This window comes from Eurosta solidaginis, chromosome 4 (genome assembly GCF_040869045.1).
Source record: "Eurosta solidaginis isolate ZX-2024a chromosome 4, ASM4086904v1, whole genome shotgun sequence".
Taxonomy (NCBI): Eukaryota; Metazoa; Arthropoda; class Insecta; order Diptera; family Tephritidae; genus Eurosta; species Eurosta solidaginis.
In genome coordinates this window covers 167523401-167547246 of record NC_090322.1, presented here as the reverse complement: position 1 = coordinate 167547246, position 23846 = coordinate 167523401, and positions in this window count along the sequence as shown.

Below are 23846 nucleotides of genomic sequence, written 5' to 3'. Positions count from 1 at the left end.
TTCTCGAGATATCGTTATAAAGGTGGACCAGTGTTGACTCTAGAATGCGTTTGTAGAATATGGGTATCAAACGAAAGATGTTAATGAGTATTTTAAAAGGGAGTGGGCCTTAGTTCTATAGGTGGAAGCCTTTTCGAGATATCGCCATAAAGGTGGACCGGGGGTGACTCCAGAATGCGTTTGTACAATATGGGTACCAAACGAAAGGTATTAATGAGTATTTTAAAAGGGGTGGGCCTTAGTTCTATAGGTGGACGCCTTTTCGAGATATCGCCATAAAGGTGGACCGAGGGTGACTCCAGAATGCATTTGTACAATATGAGTATCAAACGAAAGGTGTTAATGAGTATTTTAAAAGGTAGTGGGCCTTAGTTCTATAGGTGGACGCCTTTTCGAGATATCGTTATAAAGGTGGACCAGGGTTGACTCTAGAATGCGTTTGTAGAATATGGGTATCAAACGAAAGGTGTTAATGAGTATTTTAAAAGGGAGTGGGCCTTAGTTCTATAGGTGGACGCCTTTTCGAGATATCGCCATAAAGGTGGACCGGGGGTGACTCCAGAATGCGTTTGTAGAATATGGGTATCAAATGAAAAGTGTTAATGAGTATTTTTAAAAAGAAGTGGGGCTTAGTTCTATAGGTGGACGCCTTTTCGATATATCGTTATAACGGTGCACCAGGGTTGACTCTAGAATGCGTTTGTAGAATATGGGTATCAAACGAAAGGTGTTAATGAGTATTTTAAAAGGGAGTGGGCCTTAGTTCTATAGGTGGACGCCTTTTCGAGATATCGTTATAATGGTGGACCAGGGTTGACTCTAGAATGCGTTTGTACAATATGGGTATCAAATGAAAAGTGTTAATGAGTATTTTAAAAGGGGGTGGGCCTTAGTTCAATAGGTGGACGCCTTTTCGAGATATCGGCATAAAGGTGGACCGGGGGTGACTCCAGAATGCGTTTGTACAATATGGGTATCAAATGAAAGGTTTTAATGAGTATTTTAAAAGGGAGTGGGCCTTAGTTATATAGGTGGACGCCTTTTCGAGATATCGTTATAACGGTGCACCAGGGTTGACTCTAGAATGCGTTTGTAGAATATGGGTATCAAACGAAAGGTGTTAATGAGTATTTTAAAAGGGGGTGGGCCTTAGTTCTATAGGTGGACGCCTTTTCGAGATATCGCCATAAAGGTGGACCGGGGGTGACTCCAGAATGCGTTTGTACAATATGGGTATCAAATGAAAGGTGTTAATGAGTATTTTAAAAGGGAGTGGGCCTTAGTTCTATAGGTGGACGCCTTTTCAAGATATCGTTATAACGGTGCACCAGGGTTGACTCTAGAATGCGTTTGTAGAATATGGGTATCAAACGAAAGGTGTTAATGAGTATTTTAAAAGGGGGTGAGCCTTAGTTCTATAGGTGGACGCCTTTTCGAGATATCGTTATAAAGGTGGACCAGGGTTGACTCTAGAATGCGTTTGTAGAATATGGGTATCAAACGAAAGGTGTTAATGAGTATTTAAAAAGGAAGTGGGCCTTAGTTCTATAGGTGGACGCCTTTTCGGGATATCGTTATAATGGTGGACCAGGGTTGACTCTAGAATGCGTTTGTACAATATGGGTATCAAATTAAAGGTATTAATGAGGGTTTTAAAAGGGAGTGGTGGTAGTTGTATATGTGAAGGCTTTTTCGAGATATCGACCAAAATGTGGATCAGGGTGACCCAGAACATCATCTGTCGGTTACCGCTAATTTATTTATATATGTAATACCACGAACAGTATTCTTGCCAAAATTCCAAGGGCTTTCGATTTCACCCTGCAGAACTTTTCACTTTCTTCTACTAAATATGGCAGGTGTCACACCCATTTTACAAAGTTTTTTTCTAAACTTATATTTTGAGTCAATAAACCAATCCAATTACCATGTTTCATCCCTTTTTTCGTATTTGGTATAGAATTTTGGCATTTTTTTCATTTTTCGTAATTTTCGGTATCGAAAAAGTGGGCGAGGTCATAGTCGGATTTCGGCGATTTCTTATTCCAAGATAAAGTGAGTTCAGATAAATACGTGAACTAAGTTTAGTAAAGATATAACGATTTTTTCTCAAGTTATCGTGTTAACGGCCGAGCGGAAGGACAGACGGTGGACTGTGTATAAAAACTGGGCGCGGCTTCAACCGATTTCGCGCTTTTTCACAGAAAACAGTTATCGTCCTAGAATCTAAGCCCCTACCAAATTTCACAAAGATTGGTAAATTTTTGTTCGACTTATGGCATTAAAAGTATCCTAGACAAATTAAATGAAAACGGGCGGAGCCACGCCCATTTTGAAATTTTCTTTTATTTTTGTATTTTGGTGCACCATATCATTACTGGAGTTGAATGTTGACATAATTTACTTATGTATATACTGTAAAGATATTAACTTTTTTTTTAAATTTGACTTAAAAATTTTTTTGATTCAAGGTTCGATTCGAGCTCAAGGCCAGAACAATAATTTTTTTCTAATGATAATTATTGTTATTTTTTAATTTTTCTAAATTGGAAAACTTGTATTTTGTTTTTTGAATAGTAAGTAGAAAATTTTTCAGACAACCTGCCATAGCTGCGCAGATTGATCCATTTCGAAGTGTGCTAAGCCTTCATCATCAGTACGCTTTAGGCAGGCTGCGCTAACCATTTAGCTATACAGCGGTGGTTTGTTTGACTGGCAAACTTGCTACTTCTATTCCTTTTACCAACTATATTCATTCAGTGTTGCGCCATCTGGTGCAAATCACTGATAATGCTGGATTTTTGTTTATTGTCAATTACTTTCTTTGACATTCCCAAGTGCTCATGGTTTACTAACAATTGTTTTTGTATAAATGATTCAAAGTTCGATTCGAGCTCAAGGCCAGAACAATAATTTTTTTTCTAATGAAAATCATGCTATTTTTTAATTTTTCTAAATTTGTAAAATTATTGTTCTGGCCTTGAACTCGAATCGAACCTTCAATCATTTATAAATAGGCCGACAAAAACAAAAACAATTGTTAAAAATTTTTTTTGTAAAAGTGGGCGTGGTCGTTCTCCGATTTTGCAAATTTTTATTAAGCATACATATGGTAATAGGAGAAACGTTCCTGCAAAATTTCATCATGATATCTTCAACGACTGCCAAATTACAGCTTGCAAAACTTCTAAATTATCTTCTTTTAAAAGTGGGCGGAGTCCAAAATTTTACTAAGTTTCTATTCTGCGCCATAAGTTCAACTCACCAACCAAGTTTCATCGCTTTATCCGTCTTTGGTAATGAATTATTGCACTTTTTCGATTTTTCGAAATTTTCGTATCGAAAAAGTGGGCGTAGTTATAGTCCGATATCGTTCATTTTAAATAGCGATCTGAGACGAGTGCCCAGGAACCTACATACCAAATTTCATCAAGGTACCTCAAAATTTACTCAAGTTATCTTGTTAACGGACGGACGGATGGACATGGTTCAATCAAATTTTTTTTCGAGACTGATGATTTTGATATACATATGTAAGTCTATATCTATCTCGATTCCTTTATACCTGTACAACCAACCGTTATCCAATCAAAGTTAATATACTCTGTGATCTCTGCTCAACTGAGTATAAAAATGTTTAAGTTAAACGGTTTTATTGAAACCAATACTTACATGAAGTAATAATAATACTAAAAGCTAGAAAATAATTAGGTAGGCCCTAGGTACTAGTCATCACACTCCTCATCAATCTGACAATTTGTTACAATCTAAGTCCTCAATACATACTCCTTCCAAAGACTTTACTCGACTCTGCGTATGCTTGTCCCTCCTCGAACTCCAAAATATTTTGATGTCACTTCTACCGGACTTTATGTAATCTTTGTTCCAAATATGGTCCAAATCGGACCACAAATACCATTTTTTTAATATCTCGATCCTTGCGCCACCCAGCGGCGATTTTTTTCATAGGTCGCTTTCTATTCTTGTATGTATTATGTGTTCCAAATATGAACCAAATCGGACTACAAATACTTTTTTTTTAAATATTTCGATCCATGCGCCACCTGTCGGAGTTTTTTTCTTATTATTGCATTGTCATCGGCTTCTGAACTATACTCCAAGTTTCAAGCTTGTAGCTTATCGGGAAGTTACTTAAATTTCAATTACAAAATTCGTGCCGGTCAGCCTGTCAATTCAAGCTAAATAAAACGGTTTAAAAAGCGCGATCTAGGTGTGTTTACTGATAGAACGATACGAGTACTGAGTGAATAATCGATATTTTTCAAAAAAATACTTTAGTATTTTGTACTAGATGCTTTTCCAAATACTGAGTAAAGTATTGATACTTTACCTCGATAGTTTTCCCCGATACTTCACAAGCGCCGATGGCCTACATGTTTAAGATTAACAAAGTTTAGTTCATTAGCACCAAAACTTGACCATATATACTGTAACGAATTTACTGCAAATCCTCTTATTTGCAACCTTCTGCTAAGTTCGAATCACTAAACTGTTGAATAAATAACACCAATATTTAATAATGCAAAATGGCCTTTATTCAAGTACTTTCAAAATAACACTTCAATTGCTCGACAGATAGCGTGCTTAATCGAGACTGAATTATTGGGCCTCTAGGGTGGTTGCCTTTTATACTCTCTGATTTCCTCGTTCGCATCTTCTAGGCGCTTCCATTTCCAGAATCTACTAGTTGGCCATCAGCTATCTAATTTCTCAGCTGTAACTACAATTGCACGATTTTATAGCTTCTCTCATTGCATAGTTTTGGGGAATATCTCAGATATATGCATTTGGTTGTGCGTTGCTTCTCAGCTGCATGTACGTACATATGTGTAGTCATAATTATTGATTCGTTTATGTAGATACATAATGATTGATTTATGGATGTGCATACAAGGCGCTTCTTAGCATCGGCTTAGAGATGGCAGTACCCCTTAATGTTGCTAATATTCGTAACACTGCCCTCCACCTAAGTCTGATCATCCCGATCAGACAAATCTCCCGATCTAAACGCTGCCAGCCTTTTCAAATGAACCACTTTCATTTTGGTTCGTGGTTTACCAATGGTTTGTATGCGGTACACTACATCGTTGATCCGTTTTACAACTTTGTATGGGCCTTCCCAATTACACTGCAATTTCGGGGACAAAAATTTTTTCGTTGTGGGTTGTATAACAGCACCAAATCTCCTTCCTGAAACCCTTCCGAATTAATTGCTTTATCTACCTCACTTTCATCTTGTCACTCATAATCTTTGCTCGTTGCCTTACCAGATCGTGTATCTCTCTCAGCTCTTCTTCCAAGACACCAGTGGATTTCTTGACATTTCTCTCCCCATCGGCATCTATCCCATACTTCAAATCAGCTGGCAGTCGAAGGTCATTGCCAAAAATTACCTTTGCGGGAGTTTAGCCCGTTGTCTCATGTACTGCCGATCGGTAGGCCATCAAGAATAATGATATGTGTATATCCCAGTCCTTATGGTACTGTCTACTACTTTCCTTAAAAGCAACTCCAATGTTCTATTGAAACGTTCCTCCATACCATCGGACTGAGGATGCAATGCAGTTGTCTGTGTTTTCTTGCACATTCCTAGGAACACACCTGATTCAAATTTCCTGCCTTGGTCAGAATGTAACCCCATTGGTACCCCATACCTTGCAACCCAATCGTTTGTAACCACTTCTGCTACTGTTTCTGCTTCTTGGTTTGGGATTGGGTATACCTCTGGCCATTTACTGAAATAATCCATAACCACCAGTACGTATTTGTTTCCGCAGTTGCTAGTAGGAAATGGACCTGCGACATCCATGGCGATCCTTTCAAATGGTGCACCTGAAATATACTGCTTCATCTGGCCATGACTTCGTGTTTTGGGACCTTTCGCTCTGTTGCAAACCTCGCAGTTGGCAATCCACTCGGTGACCGACTAACGGCAACCAACCCAATAGAATCTCTGCTTGATTTTCTCGAGCGTCTTCGTGATTCCAAGATGACCTCCACTTGGACCATTATGCAGCTCGCTGAGGAAGTCAGGAATCTCTTCTCTGTTTGGTCTTTCGTTTCGTTCGAGCCCTTGCATAACATATGACAGATCTGTATCTTCTAGCTGACACTTCCTTAGCTGTTCCTTGTCCCATTCATCTGTACATGTTATAGTCATTAGCCGGACATCTATAATGTCTTTTTAGCCTCGGCCTTTGAACAGTGCTTGCATTCCAAACTACATGGTCTTGGTGACATTGCATCAGCATTTCCATGGGTACTACCTTTTCGATGCTCAATAGAAAAGTCATAACTTTGTAGTCGCTCGATCCACCGTGCCAATTTTCCTTCCGGATTACTGAACTGCAGAAGCCATTTCAACGCTGCGTGATCTGTCCTGACACGGAATCGCTGGCCGTAGAGGTATTTGTGAAAATGTTTAATGCACTCTACAAATGCCAACAGCTCTCTCCGCGTAACGCAGTAGTTCCTCTCTGGTTTTCCAATCGAACGGCTGTAATATGCAACTACCTTCTCCTGTCCATCGACCAGTTGTGATAAAACGCCTCCTATAGCATATCCACTCGCATCTATATCTAGAATAAATGTTGCTCCTTGAATCGGATATGCTAACATTGCACAACCGCTCCTTCAATGTTTGGAAAGCCACTTCTTGCTGCTTCTTCCATTCATTTTTCTTGTAAGCTCATGGAGGCTATGGGCTACGCTGCAAAAATTTGGTACAAATCTGCGGTAATATGTGCACAGCCCAAGGAAACTTCTCAATTCATGTAGGTTCTGTGGCCTTGGTCAATCCTTTACAGCCTCTATCTTTTCGTTCGCAGTGCAGATGCCCTCTATCGTTACCTTGTGACCCAAACAATTTACTTCCTTTTTAAACAGCGCACACTTTTTGGGACTTAAATTCAGACCAACGCCAGCTATTCTCTGGAAAACTTCCTCTAAGTTCTTAAGATGTTCATCAAAGTTCTTGCCCAATACGATGATGTCGTCCAGGTACACCAAGCATGTTTTCCAATGTAATCCTTTCAATACCTGATCCATGAGTCTCTCGAAAGTAGCTGGTGCATTACATAGTCCAAAGGGCATTACTGTAAATTGCCAAAGACCATCTCCGACGCTGAAGGCTGTTTTCTCTTTGTCTTCCTCCTTCACCTCCCACTTGCAGAGAGTGAGTCCAGAGTGTCGTCAATTCTTGGCAATGGGTAGCTATCCTTTTTCGCAACGCCATTCAACTTCCGGTAGTCCACGCTAAACTTCATTTTTCCATCCTTCTTCTTTACAAGTACTACCGGTGAGCTCCTGGGAGTAGCTGATGGTTCGATGACGCCGCTATCGCTCATTTCTTGTATAATTTGACCCACAACTTCCCGCTTCGCCAGTGGAACGCTACGTGGAGACTGACGTATCGGCCTCGCGTCTCCAGTGTTAATTTGATGTTTCACAACATTGGTGCGGCCTGGTTTGGAACCATCCTGGTCAAATATGTTTGCGTACTTTAGGAGCAGTTGCTTCGCCTTTCTCTGATAATCTTGATCTAGCCCCTCCGTCCATGCCGTGATGTCATTTGAAAGATCAGTATTCCTAGTTGAAATGGGTTCCTGGAGCTGTTCACAGTTAATAACTACTTCATCCTCTTGGTATCTTCCCAATATAGCTCCTTTTGTCAGTTTGAGTGGTGACTTGAACTCATTGAGTACTCTTACCGGAATACGTCCACCTTGTTTTGTCATAGCCATGGTTTTTCCTACAAGTATGTTCGGTGTTGATTTGTTTGCTGCTTCGACAACCAACAATTTGTTTGTCCCACAATCTCCATCAACCTTTGCCCAGATGACTGCTTCGGATTTTGGTGGTATTTGCTGACTCTCTTCCACCAATACTCGTTTACTGCTGTAGCCTCTCTCGTAGCCGAAATTAAGTGGCACATCCATGTTCTTATATCTCATCGTCTTGTTTTGCATGTCGATCTTGATGCCTTGGTCGATTAAGAAGTCCACTCCAATTATGATTTCATCAACAATCTCTGCCACTATAAAATTGTGTATTACCGTGACGTTCCCAATTGCGACTTCATATGATACTTCTCCTAGAATCGTGGTGTCTTCTCCAGTGGCTGTACGCAGTCTTGCTCCATGCAATGGTCTTATTTTCTTGTTGACTAAATCCGCTCGAATGATGGAATGAGATGCACCCGTATCTACAGTCAGTAAACGTTCCTTTCCATCCATATGTCTCCGACAGTAAGATTGTTTGACCTTCTTCCAATTTCTGAGATAGAGATTATGGGGAATTCAACTGAGGGAGCCCGCTGTCGCCCCTTGCGGCTGACTCGCTTTAGTTTAACGATTGAGTGGACTTGGAGATTTGCTCATCTCCTTCACCTCTACGTTTACGGCCACCCACATTGTTGGAGCTATTGGAACCGCTGCTGCAATGTCGGGCAATATGACCTGGGTTGCCACACTTGAACATTTAATAACTCCGGAATTCTCCTGTTGTGATCCCTTCAATGCTTCCAAAATTGTGTCTACCCAATCTGGTCTTTCCACTTCCACACGATGAGCTTTGTATGCTGGTTTACTCAATAGTGCGGCAGTTTCCTGAGTCAATGCATATGATACCGTTTTTGTAAATGTTGGCTTTGGGTTTGCGTATGTGGCTCGCTTCGTTTCGACGTCCCGCATGCCATTTATAAAGCTCTTAATTTTTACCCTTTCGGTGTATTCCACGGCTGCGACGGCATTCGCCAAATTTGCAGGCATTTCGACATCTGACCCAAACTCCTGCAAAGTCTCATTAGCTTTTTGGTAGCGGTTTTGCAACTCTATTTGGTGTATCTGCTTCCTGTGTTCGCTTCCGTATCGCCTCTCTAGAGCGCTCATCAATGTTTCGTAGTTGTTCCGCTCTCCCTCTGGAATAGGCTGTAGGATTTCTGCAGCAGATCCTTTGAATGCCACGAATAGTGCAGCAACTTTATCTTCAGCACTCTAGTTGTTCACTGCTGCGGTCTTCTCACACTGAATCTTAAACACCTGGAAAGGAACAGAACAGTCAAAGGATGGTGTTTTTACATTTGGATTGCTTGCTGAAACAGCTGGGCGATTTAGTTGTAACTGCTCCATGCGACCTTTTAAACCATCTACTTCTGCCTGAAATTGAGCCATTTTTGCATCCTGCGCTTCCAGTTTTGATGACACCTGTTCCAAAATTTCTGCCGACATTTCAGATATACGTGCCCCTTGCGCTTCCAATTGAGATGCCATATATGCCTTTTGGTCTTCCAGTTGAGATGACACTTGCGACGTCAATTCTGAAATACGTGCCTACTGTGATTCCAGTTGGGATGCCATATATGTATTCTACTCTTCCAGTTGGGATGCCACATATGTCTTCTGCCTTTCGAGCTGTGCTGACATATTTGTCTTCTGTTCATTAATTTTTTCATTCATTCATTTATTAATCATTTTCTTAATGCTGTGTACATATTTTAAATCTCCATATTGTATTCAACACATTCGAGCTGTGTTTCCATCTTGGATGTAATCTGTGTCGACATTTCTGACATTTGCGACGACATTGATGTTACTGTCGATGTTTGTGCAGATATTGCAGCCAAAATCATGTTCAAGTCTGTGCTCGTAACTGTCTGCGATGTTTCGTTTTTCTCTTCAATTTTTGTTGTTGTCTCGTCCCCATCAGGATAAATGACATACTCGTCCACATCGATTCCTTGCGACTCCATTACCTCTCGTAGCCGTGCTTGAAGTTCGATCTTATTGCCGGTTGTATTCAATCCACGGTTCTCCGACTCCTTTTTCAGTTGCTGGATCCTTAATTCACTCAACTTTGCCATGTCTGAGATCGTCGACGATGCGGTAAAAACTGCCCGTTTAACTTAACAACACAATTATAAAAAGCTGCTAACTACACAAAATTTCAATAGATTTTAACTTTTTAATGCAATAAAGCTTTTTCGTTTTTCTGTGAAATTTTGGTGGATGGAATTAGCAGCTTTTACAGGATCGTCGACGATATATTGGTATTGAAAATGGTGGAAATCATATTATATCCACGTCTACTCCAAAAATAGGGAAAAACCAAACTTAAAAGTTTTGCATTTTTAATCGAAAGCCGTTAATATCACTTTGTAATATGGCGGAAATATGGGCCTTGGTATTATATATACATCCGATCAAAAGCGGATAAGAACCACGCCTACTTAAAAAAAGGGGCTTACAATTTAAATCTTAACAAAATTTCCAATATTATATAGTACGTAACAATACTGCCAGAAGAGGTGGACTTATCAAAGCTTTTAATGCAGTCAACCACGACACGTTACTGCAAGACTTGTAAGTGTCCTCTCTTCCTTCACAGTTCAGGAACGTAGCATCAAAGCCTAAACGAGTTAAACAAGGGGTAGTAAAGGGTGGTTTCATATCCCGGCCAACCCATTGATGAGATATGCTATAAAATTAACGACTATCTTCCTAGTATTTCCAGTGTTTTTACCTTGCGAAATCTAGCAATGTCAACGACAAGATCCTCGGCGACCTTACTTACAATGTGGACAAGGCAAGTCGTCCATATTGAACATCCAGCTCGGAGGTCTAACGCTACCGACTGTCCTTCATCCAAAAATACTGGGCGTGACGTTCGATTAGGGCCTACATTCTGGCGAGCATGCAACCGCAATTGTATCTAAAGCTCAGAGCCGTAACAAAATCCTCAACTCCTTTTCCGACGGCACTTAAGAAAATGAGACCCATGTCGGGGCTTGCATATCCCTAAATTCTAGAATTACTTCTTCAATTAATAAATGATCACAGAACACTGTTCAAGTCCTCATCCAGCCTACAGAATTGTCACTTTATACCTTCTTACATATCTACGTCGTATCGCATAGCATCGCAGCACTTATTTTCGCGTCGTTAATGACTATTCCAGCGTGTAAACCATGAATTGGTGACTGTTATCACATAATTTTATTTCACGGGTAAAACATTAAAAAGGCTAAAGAGGTCAGCTGTGTACACAAGGGCTCTGAGCAGCAATACGCCGCGTCGCACCATCTACGCGGTCAAGCTTACAATCGGCTATTGCTGATGTGGTTTGAGTAGCGTGGAATATTGTTTGCGGTGGCCATACACATCACAACAGCGGGCTACACCAATAGCTAATAGTAACTACAAAATTGGCGATTGGTTGACCAGTTGGCAATTGTTGTCAGTTGCCATGAAATGGATTTGTTACTACATTGCGCGACAAGCGCATCAAGTGCATGCCACAGACAAGTGACTCGTCTCCGGGTAGGGCTCCAGAGATGTAAATATGCGGGGCTATGCGCGGTGCAACGATTTGCTAATGAAAATGCTTATAGTTGGCTAGTGACAAGTGTCTGGGCTGGGAAGAAGTGTACGTTTGGAATTCCACAAAGGTACCTTCAAAGTGTTAAACAATCGGTGAATAGGTATGCCCCTCTTTTCATGTGTTTATATGTGTGTGTGTATGTGTGTGTGGATGTGCTTAGAAAGCGCTAAAAAAACTAATAAATTTTACAGCATTTAAGCAACAAATTTCCCATGTTCTCATAGCCTAATGATGACACTATGACAGGGCCTAAGTAGCATGGGAAGTTGAAGCATTGGGCAACAATGTAAATGTGTTTTTAAATATATTCCATATGAAAAAAGCTGACAAAGTTAAGTAAGTTAAGCAAGTTGGTGAAGCGCAACAGATTAACAGCGATGGCCACATCACCCCAGCATATAAAATTTCTCCAAATTAGTCGTCTTTTGCAAATTTTTAGAGTGGCTTTCTGTGCTATTATTATTATTTGTATATCTTTCATGAACATGAAATGGTATATTAACTTTGGTCCGATGTTTGTAGCGTTGAGAAATATAGAAGATAGACTCACCATTAAGCCATGTCCGTCTATCCATCCGTCTTCCCCCTGTGGGTTAGGGGTTAGAATATGCCCACGGTAGGTATACCGGTCGTAAAAGGCGACCATAATACCATGGGTACCCAATCCATGAGTAAGGTGTTTTACTCGAAAGGTAGCAGGGTGGACGCGGTGTATCACCCTGTGGGACCCCACGCAAGGTCTTTATAAAAACTGCTACCGCGGGAGCAGGAGTAGCCAGTGTGATCTGGTGCACTGCATCGAACGATGCTTTGTACTCAGTCTCACCTCCTGTCCTGGGATGGCCCCCTTGTGGGAGCATCGCGGTGGCTGTGGTTTCAAATAGAGTTCACTTATGACACACGCTCTGAGTATACTTGTTTTCCCTTGGGGACCCAAACCCAAGGGAATTCGGTCTCATGCTTGCCACGGCAGTCCCAATTTCATTGAGAAGCTGACCCTGAGGGGCAGATGATAGGTTGGTCACATCCCTTAAATTGTGACAAAATGCTGAAAAAATAGTTGACGAAAGATGGTGTAAGAACGCATGTCTATCGTCAGCCAAAAAACAATCGATAATTGTACGAGTGGGCCGGTGCTCATCTCGTCTTTTGAGATGTTTGAGGCTGCTTTAGACTGCGTAAGCGAATAGGAGGCGTTCGCTGTGTGGATGGCCACATCCTATATGTGGCAAGATTTGACGTTGTCAAATCACTGCAGTGTGGCGGACTGCAATGCAAAGATGTTGCTGGGGCAGGTACTCGGTACTTACAGGTCTGTGAGCGGAAAAGGTTGGCCACATCCCTTAATTGTGGTAGGAGTGTATTTGGAGGCAAATCGGTGCATAATTGTTGCGTAATTGAGTGGAAATTGGAGCGAAATTAGTAGCGAAAATGGAAGCCAATAGTAGACAATATGGCACACAATGCTAGGTCAACGAGTGTGGCCTCAAGCGATGTCGAGGGGCATTGTTGAGGCGGGCACTCGGCACTCACAGGTCTGTGTGCGGAAAAGGTTGGTCACATCCCTTGATTTAAATTGTGATGGTGTTTGAAGACGGAAGATGAAGACGGAGCATAATTGGATGCCAAGCTCACTTTGTTTGTCAACGTAGTGCGGCCCTTTAAGCAATATCTAAGCAAAACCAAGCTCCGTCGTTAACAATGTATTTATACATTGTTGTAACACTGCAGGACAGAAAAGGTTGGTCAAATTCCTAAATTGCGACAAAACACAATATCTCAATCTGGTTAACTTGTTAACCAGATATCGAGATATCAAAATCAATGAAAGAGGGACCTTGAGGCAAGCACGGAACTCGCGGTGGAGTTGCCGTGCAACCGGGTGCCATTACCCGAAAATGGAAGAGGAGGATGGATAGTCCTCCTCGGCCAAACCAAGGCTGGTTGACTTGAACACCCCAGCTCACCGCATTGGTACCAACTTGTTGGGCCGAAGATCAACGGACATTGATCTGTGTTTTACATCGGAGGTAAGTCTTCACGACAGGGACTCCCGTAATACACGTTCTTTCGTCTGTCCATCCGTCTGTCTCTTTGAACGCAAACTAGTCCCTCAAATTTTGAGATATCTCAATGAAATTTGGCGCAAGGATGTATTTTTGTATTATATTAGACATTTGCCGGATCCGGTAGGATCGGACCACTATAACATATATCTCCCATACAACCGATCTTTCAGATAAGAAGATTTTGGTCATTCCTGCCGCAATTTAGAAAGTATAAACGTGAAACTCGGTGATATATATTTTAATATATCATAGAAGATTTTCTGAAAAAATCACTTTGATCGGAGCTTTATATAGTATATATCCCATACAACCGATCGTTCAGATAGAAAGATTTTTGGCAATTTCTCCCTTAATTTCCAATATAAAAACGTTAAACTTGGTGATATTTTTTCTACTATATCATAGAACATTTCATTAAAAAATCATTTCGATCGGAGCTATACATAATATATATCCCATACAACCGATCGTTCAGATAGAAAGATTTTTAGCCATTTCTCCCTTAATTTCCAATATAAAAACGTTAAACTTGGTGATATTTATTCTCATATATCATACAATTCCTGAAAAAATCACTTTGATCGGAGCTATATGTATATAGTATATACCTATCCCATACAACCGATCGTTCAGATAGAAAGATTTTTATCCATTTCTCCCTTAGTTTCCAATATAAAAAAGTGAAACTTGGTGATATATATTCTAATATATCATAGAATAACAATAATTATCATTAGAAAAAAAAAAATTATTGTTCTGGCCTTGAGCTCGATTCGAACCTTGAATCATAGAAGATTTCTTATAAAAATCATTTCGATCGGAGCTATATATAATATATATCCCATACAACCGATTGTTCAGATAAGGGGGTTTTTGCCATTTTTATACTCAGTTGAGCAGAGCTCACAGAGTATATTAAGTTTGATTGGATAACGGTTGGTTGTACATATATAAAGGAATCGAGATAGATATAGACTTCCATATATCAAAATAATCAGGATCGAAAAAAAGTTTGATTGAGCCATGTCCGTCCGTCCGTCCGTCCGTTAACACGATAACTTGAGTAAATTTTGAGGTATCTTGATTAAATTTGGTATGTAGGTTCCTGAGCACTCGTCTCAGATCGCTATATAAAGTGAACGATATCGGACTATAACCACGCCCACTTTTTCGATATCGAAAAATTCGAAAAACCGAAAAAGTGCGATAATTCATTACAAAAGACAGATAAAGCGACGAAACTTGGTAGATGAGTTGAACTTATGACGCAGAATAGCAAATTAGTAAAATTTTGGACAATGGGCGTGGCACCGCCCACTTTTAAAAGAAGGTAATTTAAAAATTTAGCAAGCTGTAATTTGGCAATCGTTCAAGATATCATGATAAAATTTGGCAGGAACGTTACTCCTATTACTATATGTACGCTTAATAAAAATTAGCAAAATCGGCGAAGGACCACGCCCACTTTTAAAAAAAAAATTTTTTTAAGTAAAATTTTAACAAAAAATTTAATATCTTTACAGTATATAAGTAAATTATGTCAACATTCAACTCCAGTAATGATGTGGTACAACAAAATACAAAAATAAAAGAAAATTTCAAAATGGGCGTGGCTCCGCCCTTTTTCATTTAATTTTTCTAGGATACTTTTAACGCCATAAGTCGAACAAAAATTAACCAATCCTTTTGAAATTTGGTAGGGGCATAGATTTTATGACGTTAACTGTTTTCTGTGAAAATGGGCGGAATCGGTTGATGCCACGCCCAGTTTTTAAACACAGTCGTCCGTCTGTCCTTCCGCATGGCCGTTAACACGATAACTTGAGCAAAAATCGACATATCTTTAATGAACTTAGTTCACGTGCTTACTTGAACTCTTGGTATGAAAAATGAAAGAAATCCGACTATGACCACGCCCAATTTTTCGATATCGAAAATTACGAAAAATGAAAAAAATGCCATAATTCTATACCAAATACGAAAAAAAGGGATGAAACATGGTAAGGTAATTGGATTGTTTTATTGACGCGAAATATAACTTTAGAAAAAACTGTATAAAATGGTTGTGACACCTACCATATTATGTAGAAGAAAATGAAAAAGTTCTGCAGGGCGAAAAAAAAAACCCTTAAAATCTTGGCAGGTATTACATATATAAATAAATTAGCGGTATCCAACAGATAATGTTCTGGGTCACCCTGGTCCACATTTTGCTCGATATCTGGAAAACGCCTTCACATATACAACTACCACCACTCCCTTTTAAAACTCTCATTAATGCCTTTAATTTGATACCCATATCGTACAAACTCATTCTAGAGTCACCCCTGGTCCACCTTTATGGCGATATCTCGAAAAGGCGTCCACCTATAGAACTATGGCCCACTCCCTCATAAAATACTCTTTAATGCCTTTCATTTGATACGCATGTCATACAAACACATTCCAGGGTTTTCCTCGGTTCATTTTCCTACATGGTTATTTTCCCTTATGTTGTCACCATAGCTGTCAACTGAGTATGTAATGTTCGGTTACACCCGAACTTAACTTTCCTTACTTGTTTATTTTATATTTATATTAAAAATCGTTTAGGTATGTACATCTGTTTACTAAATATTTCTTATCTTTTACATCCGATTATTTGGAGATTACGAACGGGATAAGATTATTGTTCAGCCCTCTTCATGAAAGGTATGAAGTCTTCGGCACAGCCCTTTGCCGGATACAGATCCGGTACGCTCCGATACCACAGCACCATTAAGGTGCTGGCCCGACCATCTCGGAACGATTTATGTGGCCACATTAAACCTTCAGGCCATCCCCTCCCTCCCCAACCCCAAGTTCCATAAGGAGCTTAGGGTCGCCAGAGCCTCGTCTGTTAGTGAAACAGGATTGGCCGCGGATAGGTGAGGTTGACAATTGGGTTTGGAGAAGCTATATATTGCGCTGGCAATCTGCAGGGTTGCGCCCCTTGAGTCTGGTATTTTAGTCGCCTCTTACGACAGGCATACCTACCGCGGGTATATTCTGACCCCCCTAACCCGCTGGGGGGCCGAAGACAGTCCCGTCCTTACGTGTTTTTAAATGTCTTGATGCAGTTGATTCTTGGGACAACACCCTCCGTAAGATTTGACATATCTAAAAGAGCAGCACATCTAAAGAGCAGTGTTGCCATTTACCTTTTTTCAAGCTAGATTTAGCTTTTTTCCTCCATTTAGCTTGAAAAATTGCGATTTAGCTTTAAGTTTTTTTTCAGCTTTTTTCATTAAATACATTTTTTACCTCCTTTACCTTTTTTTTTTAATTTTAGAACATTGAATGAATTCGGGCTGGATGTTTAAAGTTTGAGGGGCACCGGAATAGATAATGCTAGCGTTATTGTAGGCAGAAATCGAGGCGTAGTAACTTTATTAAAGCAATTTCAATCTATGTTTTCCATTCGATTCGATTGGTTGTTTCATCTGTTTCGAAACTGCTTCCGAGCAAAATTGAATTTTTGATTTTAGAAACATTTAACTGGGTTTCTAAGTCCACATATAGACAAAAGAGCTATGCAATGATAAATATATGTTGTCCTAAACGACGAACTCGGCCCGTTGTAAATTACAGCTAGAAGAATGGGATAACTCCCTATATTTTTGTACTTATGTACGTCAATAGGCATAAGGTTTTTTTGAAAGATAAACTTTTTTGTATATTACTTACCTTTTATATAACGCTTATAACACACACAAAGTCAGGCTAACATAATGTGCTGCAATAAGAAAATACAGTAAATAATAAAAGGATGATTAAAAAAATTTTAAGGACTACCTTTATACAAATGTATCATAAAATAGAAGGCAATTTTCCTTTAATACAGTAATAATCTTGTTGAATTTGGCTAAAAAACTTTAAGAATGTTTCTTGTAAAAGAATTTTGGGATATAAAACTATAAAGGTGGAGCGCAATCTTTCAATTTAAGGCAAACCATGTATTTGGGATTAACTAATTGATTATTTAAAATTTAAACACGCACTCTACCTTTATAATTTTAAATCCCAAAATTCTTTTACAAGAGCTATTGTTAAAGTTTTTTAGTCAAAATTCAACAAGACTATGTCTGTATTAAAGGAAAAATTGCCTTCTATTTTTTGGTCCATTTATATTAAGGTAGTCTTTAAAATTTTTTTATCATCTTTATATTTTAAGTTTTTTAGTACTGCCTACCAAATAGCAAGATTTAATAGAATTAGTGGAATTTTCGCTGACAACACTGGCGAAAACAGCAGAATTCCACGTCGCACAGTGTTTCGTGTAGAACAAGCTAGCTGGACAAAAACAAAGTTCTTATTCCAAGAAAAGTGTAATGAGAAATGAAAGAAAACAAACAAAATTACGGGATTTTTGCTTTTTTTTGATATTTTTGCTCATATATATTGAGTAATTGAAGTAAGAAGGCAGGATTGGCCGTAAAATGCATTGATTAATTTGCAAAATTCTTGTTGAATATTAAGCTTCATTTTTCTTTTAAGTGAACACTTTTATTAAATTTTTTTGATGGATTTTAAGCTCGAACGAAAGTAAAATTTTTTAATAGTAATTCTTTCGAAATTAGAGTATTTTCAATATATTTAACATTCCGTTATTAAGAAGAAAAGTATTTTTTCTCTATATTTTTAACTTTAGGGACAAAAAAGTTACATGCATCCGTGGACATCCGGGCTAAATTTTACATATGATATAGTCGCAAGTATTCTCTAATAATCGAAAGAAAAAACCATTGCGAATTCTTTGCACATCTATTTTTAATTTTTTTTTTTTTTTTTGTGGATTTAGTTATCTCTACATATAAAATAGGATGTATGTACGTACCAGCTCCGACGAGATATTTGAACCGTTAAAGCTGATCTACAAACGGGAAAACCAATTCCCAGGTACAAGGAACAAACACGTAGCCATTAAACACACAAAAATAAACGCGCAAGGTCAATAAGAGCACACCAAAAGCAAAAAGGCGAAGATCACTGACTTCAACCTGCCACAACCTACGGCACAAGTCACCAAGGCATAAAAACAGGCAATCCTAATGCAGGTATAACCACACAGGAACGCTACACAAAACAACCCCATTTGGTAGCATCTACACCAATACCTGAATGTAATATAAATACTGCACAACTGATAACAAATCAGAACGATCAACGACACTTAAGATGGCAGCACAACAATCATCAACTATGCACCCTGTCGGAAAATCAACAACACAAAGCAGTTTAGTTATAACCGTACCAAGAACGGAGTTTTTTTGACATTTGGCTTCAACATTCGAAGGAAACCAGATATAAAGAATTATTGAGTTTTGTTGTACTTAAGTACGATTTAAGCGAAGCAGCCGAGTATTCGATAAAAAAGTTTAAGCTTACAAATATCGGCATATTCGTCGAAGCTGGATCAAAAGTGGAATACTTCTGGAAAGACATAAGGAGCGATTATTGAATAAAAAACTAAGAGTGGCTTTCGGGTCCAGAATTAACATTTGCAATAACGGTGGATTCAAAGTTGCTATCAGACCAACCAACCACTTCTTCAGGTAAACCCCGTCCCGACGGAAGACGAAAAGAAGGACTTTGTTAGCTGCAGTGAAAAAACCAAACGGCGTCGAGTGGATGGACCTCTTGCAATCTAGAAGTCCTGGTGAGTTACTTTATGCGGCAGAAGTATCAACGCGTATGCCCGGCAACAGAAATTTTTCTAAGATTATAAAAAATCACAGGAAACCACTCAAATATCCGGCAAAAAGATGACATGTGAGCCAGATGCAAGATGCTTGAGCAATGTAGAAGCCTTAGCATACTACGTAGATAGCAAGTCGACGACTCATGGCTACGAAACGACTCGGAAGTGGAGCATTAAGGCAGGCCATAATGTTTATCCATTATTTTATAGTCTAAGAAAAGCTAAGGCAGAATTGCTATCCAAATGAAATTGATCTGGGTGAAACACGTGCGGAAATTAAAGTCCAGTCCGTATTAGATAAAACCGTTGAGCGTTTAGTTTTAGCAAATCAAGAAGTTTCTGTTAGTTTATTACCTACAAACTTAACGTATACTTTAATCAGCAAGTGGGGTTGCGATGGAAGCTCTGGCCATAGCACATATAAGCAAAAGTTTACATGCAGTTCTGACACTGATGAGTTTTTGTTTATATTTTCTTTCGTTTCCTCTTCAATTACAGGATGAAAAAGATAACATTGTTTGGCAGAATCCTCGACCTTCTTCTACCATGTATTGTCGTCCAATTAAATTTATTTTTTCTAAAGAAACAAAAGATTTTATTGTTTTTGAAACCAACAAAGTTTTAGAGGAGATAAGTGCGTTGTTGCCAACAAAGTACATGCTCGAAGAATACGAAGTTTCCATAAATCACAATATGCTTCTAATAATGATTGACGGAAAAGTTTGCAATGCTTTGACTGAAACTTCTTCCGCACAAAAGTGTTATATTTGTGGTGCCACTCCAAAAGATATGAATAATGAGTTACGGGACTTTACGCCTAACCGAGACAATCTTGGTTTTGGTTTGTATACTCTCCATGCATGGATAAGATGTTTTGAATGCTTGCTTCACATAAGTTATCGCCTCGAAGTAAAAAAATGGCAGCTTAGGAATGAGGCAGATAAAGAGAGTGTAAAGCTACGTTCCAACGAAATCCAGAATAAATTTAAAAGTGTACTTGGATTGATAGTAGATAAACCAAAACCAGGTTTCGGCAATACCAATGACGGCAACACTGCTCGTAGGTTTTTCGAAAATTCTGAGGCTAGTGCTGAGATTACGGGATTGAATGTAACGCTCATCAAAAGATTCGACACTCTCCTTCGCGAATTAGCATCTGGGTACAATATAAATATCCAAAGATTTGAAAAATTTGCGGTCGAGACTAAAAAACTATACATAGATATCTATCCATGGTTTAATATGCCTGTTACAGTTCATAAAATCTTAGTACATTGTACAGATATTATAAAATCAGCAATTTTACCTAGTGGTCAACTTTCTGAGGAAGCACAGGAAGCCCGTAACAAAGATTTGAGACGATTCAGGGATGATAACACACAAAAGCAGTCGCGTGAAGCCACGAATAGAGATCTTATGAATATGTTGCTTATAACACCGGATCCTTTAGTTAACAGTTTTAGGGAGAGACCTAAGAAAAAATTTAAAAGTCTGACATCAGAAGTCTTAAATTTAGTGTCCCCCGATAATGTTGAGGAGTCAATAAATACCCCAGTTGTTTCAATCTTTCACAGTAGTGTTACTGATGCTCATGACTATTCCACAAGTGACTCATCCAATGAAAGTGATGATAGCGAATAATAACATAATTATAAAATTTGTGGAGTTTACTGAGGGCCTGCTTGTGCTTTTTGGCTTCATACGGCTGTGTTCTCAGGTGCCGTATTTCCTCATAATGCTTACGGAGATGACTCCTTAAGTCCCCTGGGCGGTGTTGGCTCATTAATCAAATGCCTGTTGTGATGCCCAGGTTTCTGGGTATTCACAACACGAACTGTTTGTTTAGCATTTCATTTCTCTCCCTGATGGGGAATATTCTCGCCTCATTATGGTGTTCTGGGGACATAAGAAGACAACCAGTGGCGGTTTTGGGGGCAGTATTTTGGCAGACCTGTAGCTTCTTCCAGTGAGTAGTCTTTAGGCTTGGCGACCACATCGGGGACGCGTAGCATTCAATCGGCTGGCCAATTGCTTTGTAAGAGGTAATGAGCGTTTCTTTATCTTCTCCCCCTAGTACTGCCAGCAAGAGATTTGAGGATTTTATTACAGCTCTGGATTTTCGATACAATTGCGGCTGCACTCTCACCAAAATATAGGGTGATATTCCACTCCGACGTCGAAGTTACTGAAAGAAAAATGGCTTTGTTGAATTAGGGAGGAGAGGATGATATTCCCCTCCGACCTCAAAATTACCTGATGATGTCAATATGCTTACAAGGCAGGGTCTGACTGCAAGAAAGAATTAGTAAGTCGAATATTCCATTGCATTGCTAACCTCCTCCCCTAGTAAGCTGTACTCTCAACAGTGGCTTACGTTTTCGTTTATCATGTAAGGCATAAATTTAGGCCTTAACCTGAAAGTGGGATATTTCAATTCACTGCCCACCTCTTCCCTTACTTAATAAGCAGTGAGTGAGATCGGCTATAACTGACCTCTTCACGTATAAAGATGCTTCCCGAAATAAGTGCAGGGAAAAAAATTTTCATTGAATTGCTTGCCGCTTACAACTTACTTTGTGAGTTGTAAATTTAGTATTAGCTTATCAATTCCCTTACAAGTATGGCATGAATGCAGGCGTGAGGTATACCTGAATTTTCTGCTTACTTTAACATCTTTTAAAAGGAAGGAAGGACTAAATGTGAGGCCACACGATACCAGATGAGGCTTCAAAAAGCACACCACTTCGATGTACCCTGCCAACAGCCGCATACCGTTTACCATTCGATTGCTTGCAGCAGTTCAGAAAATGCTTCTTCTAGAGCTGCCATATTTTTGCTTGCCCACCTAAATGCAGGCGTAGGGAAGTTGAAGTGTATGGGATTGGTGTGCTGTATTGGGGAATACAGAATGTAAGCGTAAGTGTAGTCACTACACTGTAGTGTAATGTGAGCTCAATGTACGTGGTTGACTTGATATGACCGAAATCAGAGAGGAAATCAATTAATGGAACTTAACGAAGGTGGAAAAACAAGTCAGTTATATATAAAGTGTAAAGCGAAACGACAGAGGTATGCCTGTCGTAAGGGACGACTAAAATACCAGATGCAAGGGGCTATGTAGCGCAACCCTTTCAGGTTGTCAGCGCAATATATAGCTTCTCCAAACCCAATTGTCAACCTCACCTATCAGTGGCGAATCCTGTTTCACTAACCGACGAGGCTCTGGCGACCCCAAGCTCCTCATGGAACTTTAGGGTGGGGAGGGAGGTATGGGCTGAAGGTTTAATGTGGCCATATATATCGTTCCGGAGATTGTCGGGCAAGCACCTTAATGGTGCTGTGTTACCTGATCTGTATGCGGCCAAAGACCACTACATCGATAACACTCCCCAAGGCCTTCGGGGAGTAACTTTATCCCTGCAACAACACCAACAACAACAGAGGAAAATAAGTACACGTAAAGAAGATGAAACAGAAAAACAGGAGGAAGAAAAAGAGCAATATATTAACAATGTTATCGTTACGATGCTTATAGTTATCGTTGGCGGCCGGCGTGGTGTGGTGGTAGCGTGCTCGCCTACAACGAAATCTTCAAAAAACAAAAAGTTTTCTAAGCGGGTTGGCCCATTTTATATTATAATGGTAATTATCACGGTCACGAAGCCAACGGAATGCCAGAAAACGAAAACTAAAGCCGAAATGTTATCAATTTGTTATCGTTGTGTAACATTTTGTTATCGATGATTTATGGGTTTGTAATGGACTAAATATGGGCGTGTTAAACATTTGCGTTGTTCCTTGTCAACGAAAATTGATCGATTTATTACCGTTTTTATCAAATATTTTCGATTTGTTATACAAGATTATTCGACTGTTTTACGAACAGTTATCGACCGTTATTAAAATGTTATCGATTTATTATAGAAAATGTTTTGTTATCAAACATTTATTGTTTTTTATAGGAGCGTTAGTAATTTGTTACCGGCCTTGTGGTTGTATTTTATTAACGGTAAAAACACTCACAGAAGATTTTGAGGAGTGTTATCGATGTTGATGGTCCTATGCCGAATATAGATCCGGTATGTTCCAATAACGAACACCATTGAGGTACAAGCCCGACCATCTCGGGAACGATTAATATATATATACCTTCTAGGCCATCCGCCGATGCTTAGGCTAGGGTGAAGTGGCCAGTCAAAAAAGACATCACATAGACTGAATGTATCCATAGTGTTGCCAGAATTTGTTTGACGACCAAACGGAAAAATACCAGCTGGATACCAGAACTTAGGCTGCAAAATAACTACGGCCACTTGGCGAACGTTTAACGTTTTATATGTCCTACCTTAACAGCTGCCTCGAGACCTGCAATCCTGCGCCCTAGATAGCTGAAGCCTTGGCCTCTCGAGCGCAGGACTCGAGCACAGAGCATTTTTAACCGGTTTCTTCCTGCAGTTCAAACTTTCTACATCTGTTGTTACTTTCTAGACATTTACTGTCTGATGGATCACATGCAAATCCTGTCTCCTTTTGATTTCTCCCAAACGTATTTGGTCGCCTACCGTGGATTTATCAAAGACGGGTCCCTCCTTTGTCAAATCGACTGTTAATGAGTTACTGTGTGAGACTATTGCCTTAATCGCCGTCTGGCTATCACGCGA